We start from the raw sequence: 15213 nt of genomic DNA on the forward strand, positions 1-15213 counted from the left end.
TGCACAGGGGCCTTGCATGCAGAAGGCTCCATGTTCCTGGCACAGAGTTGTAGAGTTGGAAGGGGCCATGAGGGTCATCTAGTCCAACCCCCTGCAATGAAGGAATCTTTTTGTCCAATGTGGGTCCATCTTCAGGGGTGGGTGGGAAATGCTCCTGCTTAAAACCCTAAAGCAGGGTTTCCCATTTTTGGGGTCTCCAGATGTTTGTGGACTACAGTTCCCATCACCCCTAACTAGCAGGACCAATGGTCAAAGGTGGTGGGGACTGTAGTCCACAAACAGCTGGAAACACTGCGCTACAGAGCTGCTGTCATTCTGTGAACCGAGCTTGATCGACCAGTGGTCTGACTCTGTGTATGGCAGCTTCCTTTATACTTTTGTACCAGCAGGTCTTTGCTGATGGTAGCTGGCAACTTGATAACCATAGTGCCTTTACATGCAAGATACTCCCACAGTGGGGAGCATCTCTTCTTAATTTGGCACCATATAACAGTTTTGTGTGATGCTGTAGCATTTGACACTTGGTGTTGAATAGTCCCAGGGCAGAGTATTTCCTGGCTGCGCTGACAACACCAGCCACTTTCCCCTCGCATTATCTTTCTGGCCCAACAACCTCGCCGTCAACCCCCGTCGTTAAAAGAGCTGGTTGTGATCCTAGACAAAGACTGCTGCTAGGCTGGCAGCTGCAACACAGCAGTTAGCTGAGGGCATTGTCTGACTATGTGATTTATGCACCGAGAGTTAAATTATATACTGTCCACTGCATGGGTGTGCCAGAGCAGACTCCTGCTCCCCCCACCAAAGGTTGCAAGTTTGGGCTGGCATTTCGGTGATTCTGGTTGGGCTGTAAGACATTTTGGTGGCACAGAACTCTAGGGAATGGGAATGGCTGGGTCTCTTGCAAAAAGACTTGTTAAAAGAGCATTATGAGGCACCTGGTTTGGAGAGCTGTTGTCCCTCAAAGATCCCTTTGACTTCTAACTTGCCTGTAATGTTTATGGCCGCAATTCTGAGCTTAAGCTCCGGGGGCTTGAACCTTGATTTTTCTCAGACCGGCTTCTTTCAAAGCTGTCTTGTGCTTTTTTTTTTGCTGCTTGTGTAGTTCTGTTCCTTGAGATGCCCCCAATTTTTGTGTGTGTGTTTTTGCTAATGCCCCCAAAATACCTGTCTGGGCTTGTGAACCTTTTGGAAGACAAATATTCCTTGGCCAAGGAGTCCCGGCTTGATTTATGGTTTGTGGAATGGCTCTGCTCCTCCGCTCATTAGCCCTAGACCGGAATGTCAGAAATATGTCGGCTATCTGGTGGTGAGTGTGCATATGGTGCGTGTGGCTTTCTCCCCAGGAATTACAAGCAGCATGGCTATATTTAAGTGAGACTTGTTTGCTTTCCTTTTAGCGTAATACATACCCTGCCTGTGTGTCATTTGAGAGGGGAGTATTCTGTTTGTTCAAAGGGTCCTAATGAGAATTAATCAAATGAGCAGGAGGAGAGGGAAAAAGAGAGAGAAGTGGGGGCACTTGCAGGTTAGCCTTTGTTTTTCCTTCCTTGAAAAAAAGAGAGCAACTTGTGGTTCTAGTTTTTCAGCAGGGCCTCCTTCTGCAAAAAGCTGAACATCATCTGTAGGGGTGGGGGGCAAAACGAGAAGAAAGAAAGAATCCGTACAACACAATAAGGATGCTAGGTGGTTTCAAAGAAACAGAAAAACATGCGTGAGTACGCGAGGGGGGTGCGGTTTAGTTTCTCAGGATACCACATGAAATAAGCAAAGGAAGTGCTAGCTTTTAAAGGGAGACTCTTTTTGAAAGCGTTTGCGCATTGATAACATCTTGGTCTGTCTAGTCTGCTGCTGAAGGGGAGGGAAAGTGGGAGGGGGGGCGTTATGGGGCTGCAGGAAATAACATCGCCTGCCTGGTGGTGGAATGCTTTCTTAGTGGGCCTCACTAGGTAATGCAGGGGGAAAGTGGAAAACTGGTGCTTTCAGTGAGGTTTCCAGTTGCCGTCTTCCGCACTCGAAGCCTCATTGAACTAGATCTTATCCCTCTATAATTTTGGGGTGGGTGGGTGTTGGCGACTTCTGAGTTTTTTTAGCATGCCAGAGAGCCAAGTTCCCACTCTAAAAAGGGAATCTGTAAAAAAATAAAATAAAAAATGTGTGTGTTGTTGTTTCTTTAACTGCACATTTTGTAGATATTTACAGTTTAATGAGGAGGGGAAGGGAGTGCTTTAAGTCGCAAAGGAAATGGCGAGCTCTGATGCAGAAGCTGAATACCTTCTGCACGAAGGAGCATTTGTTCTGAATTTTGCCTGATTTTCTACTAAATCCACTGGAAATCTCGAAGCGTGCCTCTGAAAATTCCCTAGGGGGAGGAGGTGACTGCAGTCAAAAAGGCAAAAAGGGGAAAACACTATTTAGGCATAGCTAAGCGTTTTAAAAGTCCAGTCAGGAAATTTTAGCACATGCTTGACTCCCACCCATTGCAAATATTAAGGTTTAAAAGTGCTTAACTTTGGATTGGGGCCCAGGGTTTGGAGCAGCTCATCAAAGCTAACTTTCCCTTCCCTTTGCACAGTTGAGATGTGTTGCTAGAGAGCGTATTTGAACAGGGCTTTTCGTGAGCTATTATCAGGGGCATTTAGGGTACTTTACGTTTATCTGCAGTTGTAATAACTTCTCTAGGTTTAAGGAGGGGATGGTTCGCTGAAAAGCACACATATTCTTCCTTTTTCCTATTGCCTTCCATGAGTGAGCTAGGCCAGTTGCCTTCTCACTTTATCCCAAGTAATTGCGAAATGGGTTGTCAGAGTCATCTGTTTGTTTGCTTATTTGTTATTAAATGTATGTCCTCCTTCCTCCCAAAGGAGCTCTGTTGTGCTCAACACACAAACCAAACAAACCTACCTGCTATGACTTTCTCTCTCTTTCAAATTCTTACACACATCACATAGGCTTTCTGTCTCTCTCGCACACAGACCATGTCTACGTACCTTCTCTTTTTCTCTCATACGTATACACAAACCTACCTCCCGTTTTTTATTCTAATCCGTCACCTTGGCACCATGAGATATATATAGTGACCCGTCTACAGAACCTTTCGCTGCTATGTGACTTAACCTTTCAAATGGTAAGATGACAAGTATTGTCCCAGCACGGACAAGCCTTCAGCTTTCCTTGGGCAGCTTCACATGCCTTTAAAAGGTGTACATCTAAGATGATCTGAATTCAGCATTGAGCATTATGGTGAATGGAATAGGTTCAGTCAGGGCAGACGAAAGCAAGTCCTTTCTTAGGTGCAGAAACGGCAGTATATAGAGCACATGGTTAACTTACGGAATTCATTATGGGAACTTATGGCATTCATTTGCAGCAATGGCCACTAGCTTGGAAGGCTTGCAAAAAAAAAAAAAAAGCATTTGACAAGTTCACGAAGAACAGGATTCTCCGTAGCTATTAGCTGTATGAACTAAATGGTTCAGCGAGAGTGTATCTCTGCACATCAGAAGTGCAGCTGTTGGCTTCATACCTTGCTTGTGAACTTTTTAGAGGCCTTACCAATGCTGATGGCAGAATGTTGGGAACAGATGGATCTGATCTAGCAATGTCGTTCTTGTTTTTGTTTCTTTACTTAGTCCTACCTTCCCAGAATGTTTTTCAGTGATGCACACGACAGACCTCTTTAGGCATCACCCGTAATGTAATCTCCCATCACATGTGTAGTCCTGCCCCACTTCTGTGGCTTTCCACCTGCAGATTTTTCTACTCCCTACATGATCTAGAACTTTAATCTCCTGGGGCGTTAAATATTCCAGGGAGCCAGTGACTTGATTCTCTTAGCAAAGAAGGAAGTTGCTTGCTTCAGAAATTCAGGGGCAGCACTAAGGACGTGAGGGAGGGGCCATTATGCAAACCCCCTTGTAGTTGTGGTGGGGATGGAGGAAGAACATGGGGAAAGGGACATCAGCCTCACTTTTAGCAGTTCCATATTGTGAGTGTCATGTGAAACTGTTGAAATCAATGAACCAATGAGGTTAATCGGGGGCACGATTATTGAAATTGTAATGCCAAAGCAACTATTTTGTGGACGCTTGCAACGCAGAGTGGCTGGGGAAAACCAGCCAGATGGGCGGGGTATAAATAATAAACCATTGTTATTATTATTATTCTGCCCATGGGCACGCCATTTTCCTAAAAACATGGCCCCAGAGTCCTCTTCCACATCCAACATGGAAATGATTCTGGCTTTGCAGTAGGGCATGCCTGGTGTCTGTTCCCGAAGTGCACTCTACACCGTTTTTTAGGAGACCATTAAACATTTTTTTAGCCAGCTATCCCTCTCCCCCAGGAGTTGCCAGAATTCCCATCCCCACCCCAAAAAAAATAATTATGTTGAGAAGGTGCTGCTAGGTGTTTTGCTTCAAGGAGAGCATCTTAAAACAGTTGGAAGGCAAACGGTGCATTTTACATACACATATGTATGTATGCCTAGCTTTTGCCTGAAGAATGCAAGAAGGGCCTGGCTGTTTTCCTTTAAGGGATGCCTTTCAGAGCTACAAATACTCCTGCAGTTCTGTTTCATGTGGCTAAAACTACTCTCCCTGATGAATGGCGAAGGTGTGGGGGGAATGCACACTGCCCAGAGGATGTGGGAGGGTGACCATCATGGAAGGATGAGAGAAATTCATGGGAGAGAGCGAGAAAAGCAGGGTGGGGATGGAGAGAGACAGACGCCGCTGCCCAAAGTGTTTCCCCCTCGAAAATAACCAATCTGACTCTCTCTTTCACTTGCTGTGTTTGCTGTTTTTCTTCCTGGCTTGGACTGAGCTGCGGCGGTTCCAGCTAATGAATGAGGCTCAGTTCAGGGTGGGAGGAAGCCTGGGAGCCTGGAGCCAGTGACTTGATTCTTTTGGCAAAGGAAGAAAAAGAGAGAGAGAGAGGGAGACAGAAATATATATATATATTCATATTCTGGATTTGAAAACTTAATCCTGTGGGGGTCTTCACAAAGGAACTGGTTCCACCAGAAGTGACCTTTAATTCACTCTGCGCTGCCCTTTCATGTTATGTGTGGCGTTTGGAGGAAAAAAAGGATGAGAAGGCCGGGCCGTTGTAGGGAGGGAAAGAAACTAGGTAGGTTGGCCAAATTTTCTGGGACCTAGTTTAACTATGTTTTTTTAGGAACGTCCCCCCCCCCTTAAAGGAGGATCTTCCCAACTTGCCTCTCAGTTAATCCTCCTCTCCTGAGACAAAAAAACCACCACCACTCCCTGGTTTTCTCTTTCCCCCACCTTCTCCATAGGTTTTTTTGTCCATCTTGCTTTGTGACTCTCCTGCCCATTAGTTTCTTTTGCAGTAAATAAACTTTGGGTAGGACAAACCTAGGGAAACACATGGTGGGAGTGGTCAAAGAAGCCAGACATCTGGTAACTGAAGGTCTCGGGTCCCAGCCTGCAAACAGAAGTGATGCTGAGGCACAGCCATTTTTGCCCAGGCCATTCATAGGTTCACAGAACTGTAGAGTTGGAGGGGGACCATGAGGGTCATCTAGTCCAACCCCCTGCAATGCAGGAATATGCAGCTGCCCCAGACGGGGATTGAACCTGCAACCTTGGCATTACCAGCACCACGCTCTAACCAACTGAGCTATCTCGGCTGAACATTCATGTTGGAACTGGGTTGGCGATTGAGGCACAATCCATTTCTGTATCAATAGGAGGATACAGGTTACTTTTGGAATAAGTTTTGATGGGCAAGCTGCCTGTTTCGTGTGAGGGTATTTGTCTGTTTTTAAAGTGAGATAGTCCACCAAAATCTCAATTGAATTCCAAGCTCTTGTTTTGAGCTTAGGCCAGCACCTTCACCTTGGCTGGAGACGTTTTCTGGGTAGATACGGCTGCATATTTTGAACGGCACCAGAAGTTATAAGTTATATATTGCATTTAACCCGATGTAATGTGAGAGAGGAAGTGGGAGGCGAGTTAGGGACGGAGGGAGGAGGTGGCAACTAATCTACCTTTTGGTATAAAGGGGCAAAAGGTGCTGGCAGGTTCGGAGGTTTGTTGCAGTTTACTGGATTAGTCACATGGGTGATCCTACCCCAAAAGTGATCCTGTTATGAACAGGGAGATGATGTCACCTGAGGGCGATTGAGAGTGAGGGGTGAGTGAGTTCAATGGAAATGAATAACCAAACAGTGAGAATGAGAAAGAAGAAGAAAATCACTAAAAAGAGGTGTTTGGGGGGGTTGTTCTTTTTTAAGCACTATGCAGTTTGGGCTCAGCTCTACGTATCTTGAAAGTTTGCACCTGTTTGTGTCAACGGAAGCTTTGGTCTCGAACAGTCATACTGTTTCTATTTCCGTTTTAAGGCAGATATTAGATTGTGCAAGTAAACTAGCCATAACATGAAGAGGTGTGACAGTCAAATGCACCCCACACATGAGAACAGGCTTCGTGTTATTTAACACATATGTTCAATTCTACTTCAGTTCACCTTTTTACTACGAAAAGCTCCGAAGGAAAAGCTGGTGGCCATTTCATTGTGAAATAGCAAACGGCCCTGGTATGTTTCACTATGCCTTTTGATCCTTGCTGGCATCTGTGTCAGCTACGGAGAGGCGGAACATAAAAAGAAAATAATCTAGAAACCCTTCACAATGGCAGAACCTGGTTTTGTTAGTGGCCAAATTTATCTTCTCTTCCATTTCCCTACATGTTAGGTGATAAAGAGAGCAGGTCCCCTGTCGAGGGGGAAATTTAGAAAGCGACACTCGCAAAGCGCATACCTGTGGAAATCCCCTCTTTGATGCAAGAGTCTTGTTCTGTTCTGCATCTGACTACCCAACAGTTTGAAATTGTGCATGGTGTTATTGAGGGCAAATAATACTAGGATGGGCGGGATAATTTTATTCATACAAATCCCAATTACATTCCAGTCCCCGCCCCTTTAATATCAAATTTATAGCTGCAGAAGAAATGCAATTGTTTACACTTCAGCATTCCTCTGACAATCTTAAAGTGAGATGTTTCTCTGTAAAACCACTAGTGGCTACATACCTTCAATCTAAACAATTGCTTAAAAAAAACAAACCACATCAAAAAAGCAACTCCATATACAGTGGACGCTCGGGTTGCGAACATGATCTGTGTGGGATGCATGTTCGCAACCTGCGTCTGCGAACGCACGGGTTGTGATACGGCGCTTCTGCGCAAAGCACGATTTAGCGCTTCTGCGCATGCCCAACTGCCAAAACCCAGAAGTAACCCGTTTCAGTACTTCCAGGTTTCAGCGGTCTGTAACCCAAAAAAACACAACCTGAAGCGGCTCTAACCCGAGGTATGACTGTACATCATTTATTTAAATCCCCTCCGCACCTAACATAAATTCATATATTTCTCCATATATGGTTTCAGATGTGGTCCTGTGCAGCCTGTTTTCTTATTGCTGGATTTTAAAAAAAGAGGCGGGTTTTACAGAGCATTAGCTTGTACTTACGTCTTATTAAATGGCTTACCTAAAAACTCAGGTCTGTCTGTGCGAAAGGACAAGGTTATCAGGGGTTAATGCTAAGATGACAGCAATGGAGTCTTTGAAGTGAAACAGGCTGCCTGCCAGACTAGCACAGAAGCATTGCAGCTCTCCTCGCACATCATCTGACCAGAGCAGTATGTAGCAAACCGAGGAGACTCACTCTTGGCACCGTGTCCCGTGTAGTTTTTGGCCTCTGACGCTCCATTCTAGCTCCACTGCCCCCCTCCCTTCCGCTTTTTCTCTGTCCTCTGGGCTTTTACTTCCATAGGAAGGAGAAGCAACATTTCAGAAGCCTACAAAATGCGAGGGAGTCCGGATGCAACCCTCCTGTTCTGGATATGCATGTGCGCAGCTCAGTTGGTTAGAGTAGGGTGGTGATAATGCCCAGGCTGCAGGTTCGATCCCCGTATGGGACAGATTCATATTCCTGCATTGCAGGGGGGTTGGGCCCAATGATCCAACTCTGTGATTCTCTGCTTACTCTAAAGTAGACAGCAATGGAAGTTAAAGTCACAACTAAGTCTCTTTGCTGTCACTGGGACTTGGTCACACAACTAACTATAGCTGGATTGCAGCCAAAAGTCAACATTCCTTGGGCCTTTAAAAAAAAAGTTGGTTGCAGTGAGAAGGAAAGCATGTTGTTTATCAGACAGTTCTTATTATAAAAAACCATGTAATTTTTGTGAGTGTTTTTCTAATATAGGGGGTTTCTTTTTCTTCCCTTTCCAGTCTGCTACATTCCCTCAACAGTCCCCCCCCCCCCACAATAATGTTTAAGTGTTTGCATGGCTTTCTGAGCCCTTTAAAAAAATAATAATAATGGGGGGAAGGAGATGAAGTCCCAACAAATATACAAAAGCACACTTTTAAAAGTCTAGTCTAACCCTAATGGCGCGAGCCTGGCTTTATTTATGTATCTGCCTGCTAAATAAAATTTGCCCAGAGGAAGTGGTGAAGGCTTCATCACGTGAGACGGTTTACTTCTGCATGTAAGAGTTGGCAATTGAGCTAGATGGGCAACTTTAAATAGGTGCGGTTGGAGCGAACAGCCAGAGAGTTTGCATGAGGGAGCTAAAAGAAGTCTCCACGTTAGGAAATCCTTCTGTCTGCACAACACCTCAAATGGCATTTCGCATTCCCCAGGACCCTGTTTATGGCGATAGATTATTTAAGACGCGGTTCGGACGCTTACCTGTGTAGTGGCTGCCTTTACAACGTATAAGGGTGGGTGTCTGACACACTCTTAAACTACTCATGACATTAATGTGTGATTTTGGGTGCTCCAAGGAGACGGCCTCCACTTTTCCCAGACAAACTGGATGGGCTGCCTCTTAATGCATGTTGCATAAGGTGAGTGGAGGAAGGAAGGGGTAAAAGGCACCCCGGTGGAGATCCGAACCACTATTCCCTCGAGAGTCAGGGGGACTCGACCCAGACCTAAGAGCTCACACACAGCTAGCTTTACCTCGGGCAAAATGGTTGCAACTTAACTGTACAGTGGTACCTCTGGTTGCGAACAGGAGGGCCATTCGCAGCATGAAAAGCGCGCAACCTGAAGTGTCGTATCTGCGCAGCTGTGCGGCGCAATTTGGCGCATGCACGAGCAGCGAAACCTAGAAGTAACCCTTTCTGGTACTTCTGGGTCGCCGCGGGACGCAACCTGAAAAAACGTAACATGAAGCAAACGTAACATGAGGTATGACTGTATTGTGATTGATGAATGCAGAAAAGGCTGGAGAGAGACCAGCAGACTGGAAAAGGCCTGTGACCCTTCTGCCACATCCACCCCTCTTCAAGTGGCTTCAGGCCTATTTTGCACACTGTTTCCTTCTGTTTCAGTCAGTGGCTCCGTGCACCCCCTTTGAGAGTCATGGCCTTTGTTTTCATTATACTTTATTTAGGTTATTCTTTGGACTCTGGGGGGAATAGTCAGAAGGCACACGAGGCCATCATGCCCTTTCCGAAGCCAAGCCGCTTTGAGTCTGGCCACTGTAGGGATGGGAGACCACCTGGAAACCAATGGCTCTCTGCCTTAGCTTCCATGATGGAATGAAGGTGTAGCGTAAGGTTAAGAAAAGAAACGCAAAGCTTGAAAAGCGGGCGCAGCAAAGACATTCCACTTCCCTTGGTAAAAGAGTGAATGCATGGACAATGTGGGGTTTGTGTTTCGTTTCTCACCCCATCCATTAAACATCCTCACCATTTCTCCCATGTCCTCGTTCCATGTGTTTTGCTGTTGGAACGATAAGCAAAATTGCCGCGGCGGGTTGTTTAATAACAGTCGTTTGTAATACTACCGCGTGAACAAAAGGGCAGCACTTCCAAGGGTGTAGCTAACTGCACGCGGGGTTTTCGGCGGTCACAGAAACCATGGGAGGTGTAGTATTTGCTGTGGAGGAGAGAGTCACATTTGCTGTGTAAACCCAGCCTCTCACGCAGCTGCTGATCCAAGACTCAGAAAACTGATAGGGATTTCTTGGCAAAGGTGGCTGGCTGCTCCTTCGGGGTAATACCTCAGGTAGGCACCCCTGGCTGTTCCTTCCAGCACGTACTTCCCATTCCTGTGTTTGCTCAGCGAGGAGGCTGCAACATGCTCCTTGGTTGCCCGCTGTTTGGCTATTAACTAAGGTTACTCTGGGGTTATCTGCTTTTGCGCTATCTGCGGCAGCCCATCTCCTCAGCTACTTTGCCGGGTGGTTTTGAAGCGATGCAGGCACCTGACCTCTCTCAATTGTTTCGCCCAAATATTTGGGCCTCGGCCGCTGCCTTATCAGACAGTGCGGTTTCGCAAAGATGAAAGTGACATTCCTACTGGTGGCGTCTGGCGCTGCGGCCTCCGAGGGAGCCGTGTAAAAGAAGACGACAACAGGGCCAGTCGGAGGTCACTGCCAGAGAGGACCATCTTTCTGAGCAGGATTGAATGACCCATACCTAGCAACCTGGCTCTCCTCCTAGTGTCACAAAGCAGTTTCCCCTCCAGCTTGTTTTCAGCTAAGTGATATTAAGTGCAGTTCCATGGACTTATTTCAGTCCATACCACACAAAAGAAAGCAACGTTCGTGTTTACCTTAATATTTTGGTTTGGAGGGTTTTTTTGGGCATGCTACTGTTTTCTGGACGTGGGTGGCACTGTGGGTTAAACCACAGAGCCTAGGACTTGCCGATCAGAAGGTCGGCGGTTCGAATCCCCGCGACGGGGTGAGCTCCCGTTGCTCAGTCCCTGCTCCTGCCAACCCAGCAGTTCGAAAGCACGTCAGAGTGCAAGTAGATAAATAGGTACCACTCTGGCGAAAAGGTAAATAGCGTTTCCGTGCGCTGCTCTGGTTCGCCAGAAGCGGCTTTGTCATGCTGACCACATGACCCGGAAGCTGTACGCTGGCTCCCTCTGCCAATAAAGTGAGATGAGCGCCGCAACCCCAGAGTTGGCCACGACTGGACCTCATGGTCAGGGGTCCCTTTACCTTTTTACCTTTTTACTGTTTTCTGCAGAGTTTGTTTTAAGGTTTAACCGGGAGATGGTCTTCTGTTCAGGAACTGAATATCTGTGAGAAGGAACATGGACTGGGTGCTGTCAGAACGGTGGGAACTGAAAAGTGCTTGATCCCTGAGTTTGTAATTAGCTGTTTTAACCAACTTTACAACCTTGGATATATTCTTCATTTTATTTTATTCTGTTTTGCTGATAAGCTGGAGGGAACAGCTAGGTAATTTAATCACACAGAGCCACCGTGTCTTCAGAAGCACAGGGACTTTCTGCAAGAAAATGCTCATTAAGGTTTCTTTATTGGGATTTCCCCTACATCATTCTTACTTGTGCCTAGTTGCATTAGTGAGGAATGTCCAAACCCAACTCCTTTATATGGCTGGGGAGGGTCGGCTCTTTTCAGGTAGGCCTCATGTCCTTTCACTGCCTCTACTAACAATAAATTATTCCATATTTAAGCCTCCCGCATCACATAGGGCCACCTAATGCAGATTTTACACCAACCATATTTCAATAGTTTCGCTCAAGGCAACTCATAAGCTACCTGGGACTTCATGTATGTTCTTTCTCCCCCTCCAACATGTACAGTGAGGAGGGAAAGTATTTGATCCCCTGCTAAATTTGCCCGTTTGCTCTCTGACGAAGAAATGACCGGTCCATAATTTTAATGGTAGGTTTATTGTAGCTGTGAGAGACAGCATAACAACAGGGAAAACCCCCAGAAACCGCACGATTTCTGTTCTCATCCTGAAGCAAAGTTCTTAACCCGAGGTACTATTTCTGGGTTAGCGGAGTCTGTAACCTGAAGTGTCCGTAACCTGAGGTACCACTGTAGCATGCAGACTGGGGAAAGGGGACTGGAATATGGAAAAACTGATGGCTTTATTCCTGGACTGGAGAAGGGGCAGAAAAGGCATTGACCCCATTCAAACGTGGGTGGGCCCAAATAGCGTGTGAAAGACTCGCAGGGGTGAGTGAATGGAGCTGTGGAATGGTGAAATTGGGAGTCCTCTTTTTAAGCCTGGGCTCTTTAGCCTTTAAAAAATTACCCCCCTTGGCTTGATAAGTTCTTGTGTTCACAAACAGATAGAAAACCATTCAGCTTTCAAGACCATAGAGCCAGTTTTCTGCAGCCTTGGGGGGGGGGGGGAATGACACAGTGCCTGAGGTGTTTTTTTTTTGGGGGGGGGGGGAGACGGCATGTGTTGATAGCAGGTAGTATTTTTAAAACACGTAATGGTAACTTTCACCCTGTTCTTAACAGGAAACATTGAAACACGATAGGATATTGCATCATTGCTTCATGAGAAAAGTTTTTTTTAAAAAAAAAAAGAATGAAAGGACAAAAGGAAGGAAAATGTAGTTAGTAATTAGTGAAAGAGGAGAAAAAGACAGGGAGGCATAAGAAGGCTGTCACACACACACACCCCTTCCTAGTAATCACATGCTCTTGCAGGACCTGATTTCCAAAGAGAGACTGTCTGAGCGCTTGATTTTTATTTTTATTATCTGAAAAAATATTTTAATAACAGGGTCACCTTTACTTGAACATTGCCTTGCCGCCTCCTGTCTCAGTTTACTGAGGAATCTTTTCATGATTTTCCCCTTGGTTTCCTTCCCCAGAAGGCGAGGCAAAGAGAGCATTTTGGCTGGGAAGCTAATTTTGGTTTGGCTGCTGAGGATTAAAATTTGGTCTCCACCCAGTGTCATTATCTAGGTTTCAACTTGGGGTGGTGAAGGAGCACAGAAGAGAAGGGGGGGGGGGAAGACTTCATAAAATTTCGTTCAGCCCTCCTTTACCCTTTTAACCTTGCTACGCAGAGGGGATTTTTATTTATTTTTTTGCGTGTTTGGTCTCTCTCTCTCTCTCCCCTTCCATGCTACTGAGTATGTTCATGTGCCTTTAAAAACATTAAGCCACCAGCCCTTTTTTCAGGAATCCCTTTGAAAGCCTCTTCAGTATCTCCCTGTGCATTAGCAAGAACAAAAAAGGAAGTAACTTTTATAGCTGCCTTGGTGAATCTGGCTTGACTGTCTGTAAAGAACTGGCACAATTAAACCCTTTCTTTAAAGGGGAAGGAAGGGGAAGAGGGTGGGAAAAGACCCTTTCAGGCCAATTATCATGCAGTCGCCTTCCTAAGGGGCTAATGGTATCCTAGCTCCAGCCTTTAAAGCCCTGACCTTGATCTGATATCTTTCCCCCTTTTGTTTTTGGTAGGATCCTTTTATGTTGGTGTGAATAGAGATACAAGTTAAATCAGAAAGCGTTTAGCCTTGTCTATGGGTCTTTGTTAGCCTCCAAAAACCCTAGTCTTCTGCTGCGGTTTGTGTTATCTTTTGAGATAAGTTTTGGTTACAGAGAGAGGCCCGAAAATGTGATTGCTCAGGAAATGCAAAGGGAACAGCAACAAATAAGCCCCAAGCTATCTTAATTGGTTAGGAATCTGGTGATAAGATCACAAGCAAATGTCCTTCTGGCTTAGACAAACCACATCCAGCCCAATACTCTCTCCCCAACAGTGGCAACTCAGATGAACCTGCAAGTTCACAAGCTGACCATTATGGAGATAACATAGCAATCCCTGCCAGCATATGGGAAATCAGATGCCTGTTGACCCTCAACATATTAATGACTCTAAAGTCTAAATATAAACATTTTTCCAGGTGCTAAAACCCATTTGAGGCAGACCATTTCAGAATAAAAACCCTGGTCAATTGACTAAACAATATGTCCTTCAACAGTAAGTCTGGCCTGTGCCTTGTTCGTGAAACTTGGTTGAATCTCTCTTGCAATCACTGCATGAAGGTTAGCTCAGACCATTTGACGCTTGGATGTGATTCCTGTGCGGCCTTCATTGCAAAGATGAGTTATCCATTTCTGGATAGATCAGATTGGCAGAAGCCCATAAGCAAACTGAGGAAGCAGGCATGGAGTCACTGGGATGGTGGGTTTTTGACCTTAAATCCTCACTATCCTGGGTTCTGTGCTGTTGCCTGTACAACAGTGGACAGTCCATGCCTGTGTCTGTCATTCCTCCTTCTGGAAAGAGAAAGAGAAGCTGGAAAGAGAAGCTCTTCACTGGAAAGAGAAGCTGCTGAATTGCAACTTATTACCAAACTTAAAACCATGGAGAGACCTGGTCTGAACAAAGACATTGGATTCTTATCTCATTATACATGACAAAGCCATTTTTCACCTTCTCACCCCGTGCTTTTTCCTGTAAGACCTATTGCAGTCGTTAAGAGTCTTCAACAGGCTCATCACAGCTATCTGCCAATCACCCATTCCCACCACCCTTCTGAGTAATACCCCTCCCCACCTTCTCACTATATAGAAGGGCCTGGTGACTTCTGTTTCAGTGTATCTGAAGAAGTGTGCATGCACACGAAAGCTCATACCAAGAACTAACTTAGTTGGTCTTTAAGGTGCTACTGGAAGGAATTTTTTTGTTATTCCTCCTTCTTTCATTCTTTGCAATCTTTCCTTTTCAGAGCTAGCATCACGGACAGAAGAGCTTGCTTTCCCTGTACATTGGTCCCAACCGACGGCAAATCTTATTCCCTCTATATGCAGCAGATTGAGACAGTGATAGAAGTAGACTTGTCATGATTACAAATTGCTGGGCGTGAGCCTGGCGTTTGCATCTAATTTGACTAGCCTCCCAATTTCACATGCATCAGGGAGAGAGGAAGCTTGCTTGGCTAGGGTGATAGAACTCCCTTTATTGAACTAAGCACAAAGCAGAAGTCTGGCTAGCTCCTTCGCTGCCTAAGTAACCTCATCCTTCTTGTCTCCCCTTGCTTTTTCCCCTTTCCTTTTTGGCTTCAGTTTGTTTTCATAACAACGAGAGCCTGGGGTTGTAGTTGTCAGTGTGTAAAGGCTTGCTGATCCTTCAGCGAGTGTGACTTGTCAAAACACAACAAGACGCCACAGCAAAATGATGCAGGCGGTTTGAGCAGACGGAGGTGGATTGTCTTGTTTCTTCTGCCCTTTTTAACTTTCTTCTCCACCCCTCCCACTGGCATAATTTTGAAACATCATTCTTAAATTAAAAATGCACACATTGTCAACGCTCTCCTTGTTGTTTGGCGTGTGTTTGTGTCTGCAGTTTCCCCATGTGTAGTTTTACTCAATCAAGGCTCATATCCAAAGCAGCACATTTGGTGTAGAAGTCTTGTCTCTGTAGATGATAGATTATTCA

At 45.6% G+C, this 15213-nt stretch overlaps 1 protein-coding gene across 3 annotated transcripts in view; it reads left to right on the top strand.

Moving 5' to 3' along the window:
* SMAD7 (SMAD family member 7) overlaps positions 1-15213 on the top strand; it is a 105117-nt gene that overhangs the window by 68608 nt on the left and 21296 nt on the right. The gene's annotated exons all lie outside the window — the stretch shown is intronic.

Source organism: Podarcis gaigeae, assembly GCF_964106915.1.
Source record: "Podarcis gaigeae genome assembly, chromosome: 11".
NCBI classification, from domain to species: domain Eukaryota; kingdom Metazoa; phylum Chordata; class Lepidosauria; order Squamata; family Lacertidae; genus Podarcis; species Podarcis gaigeae.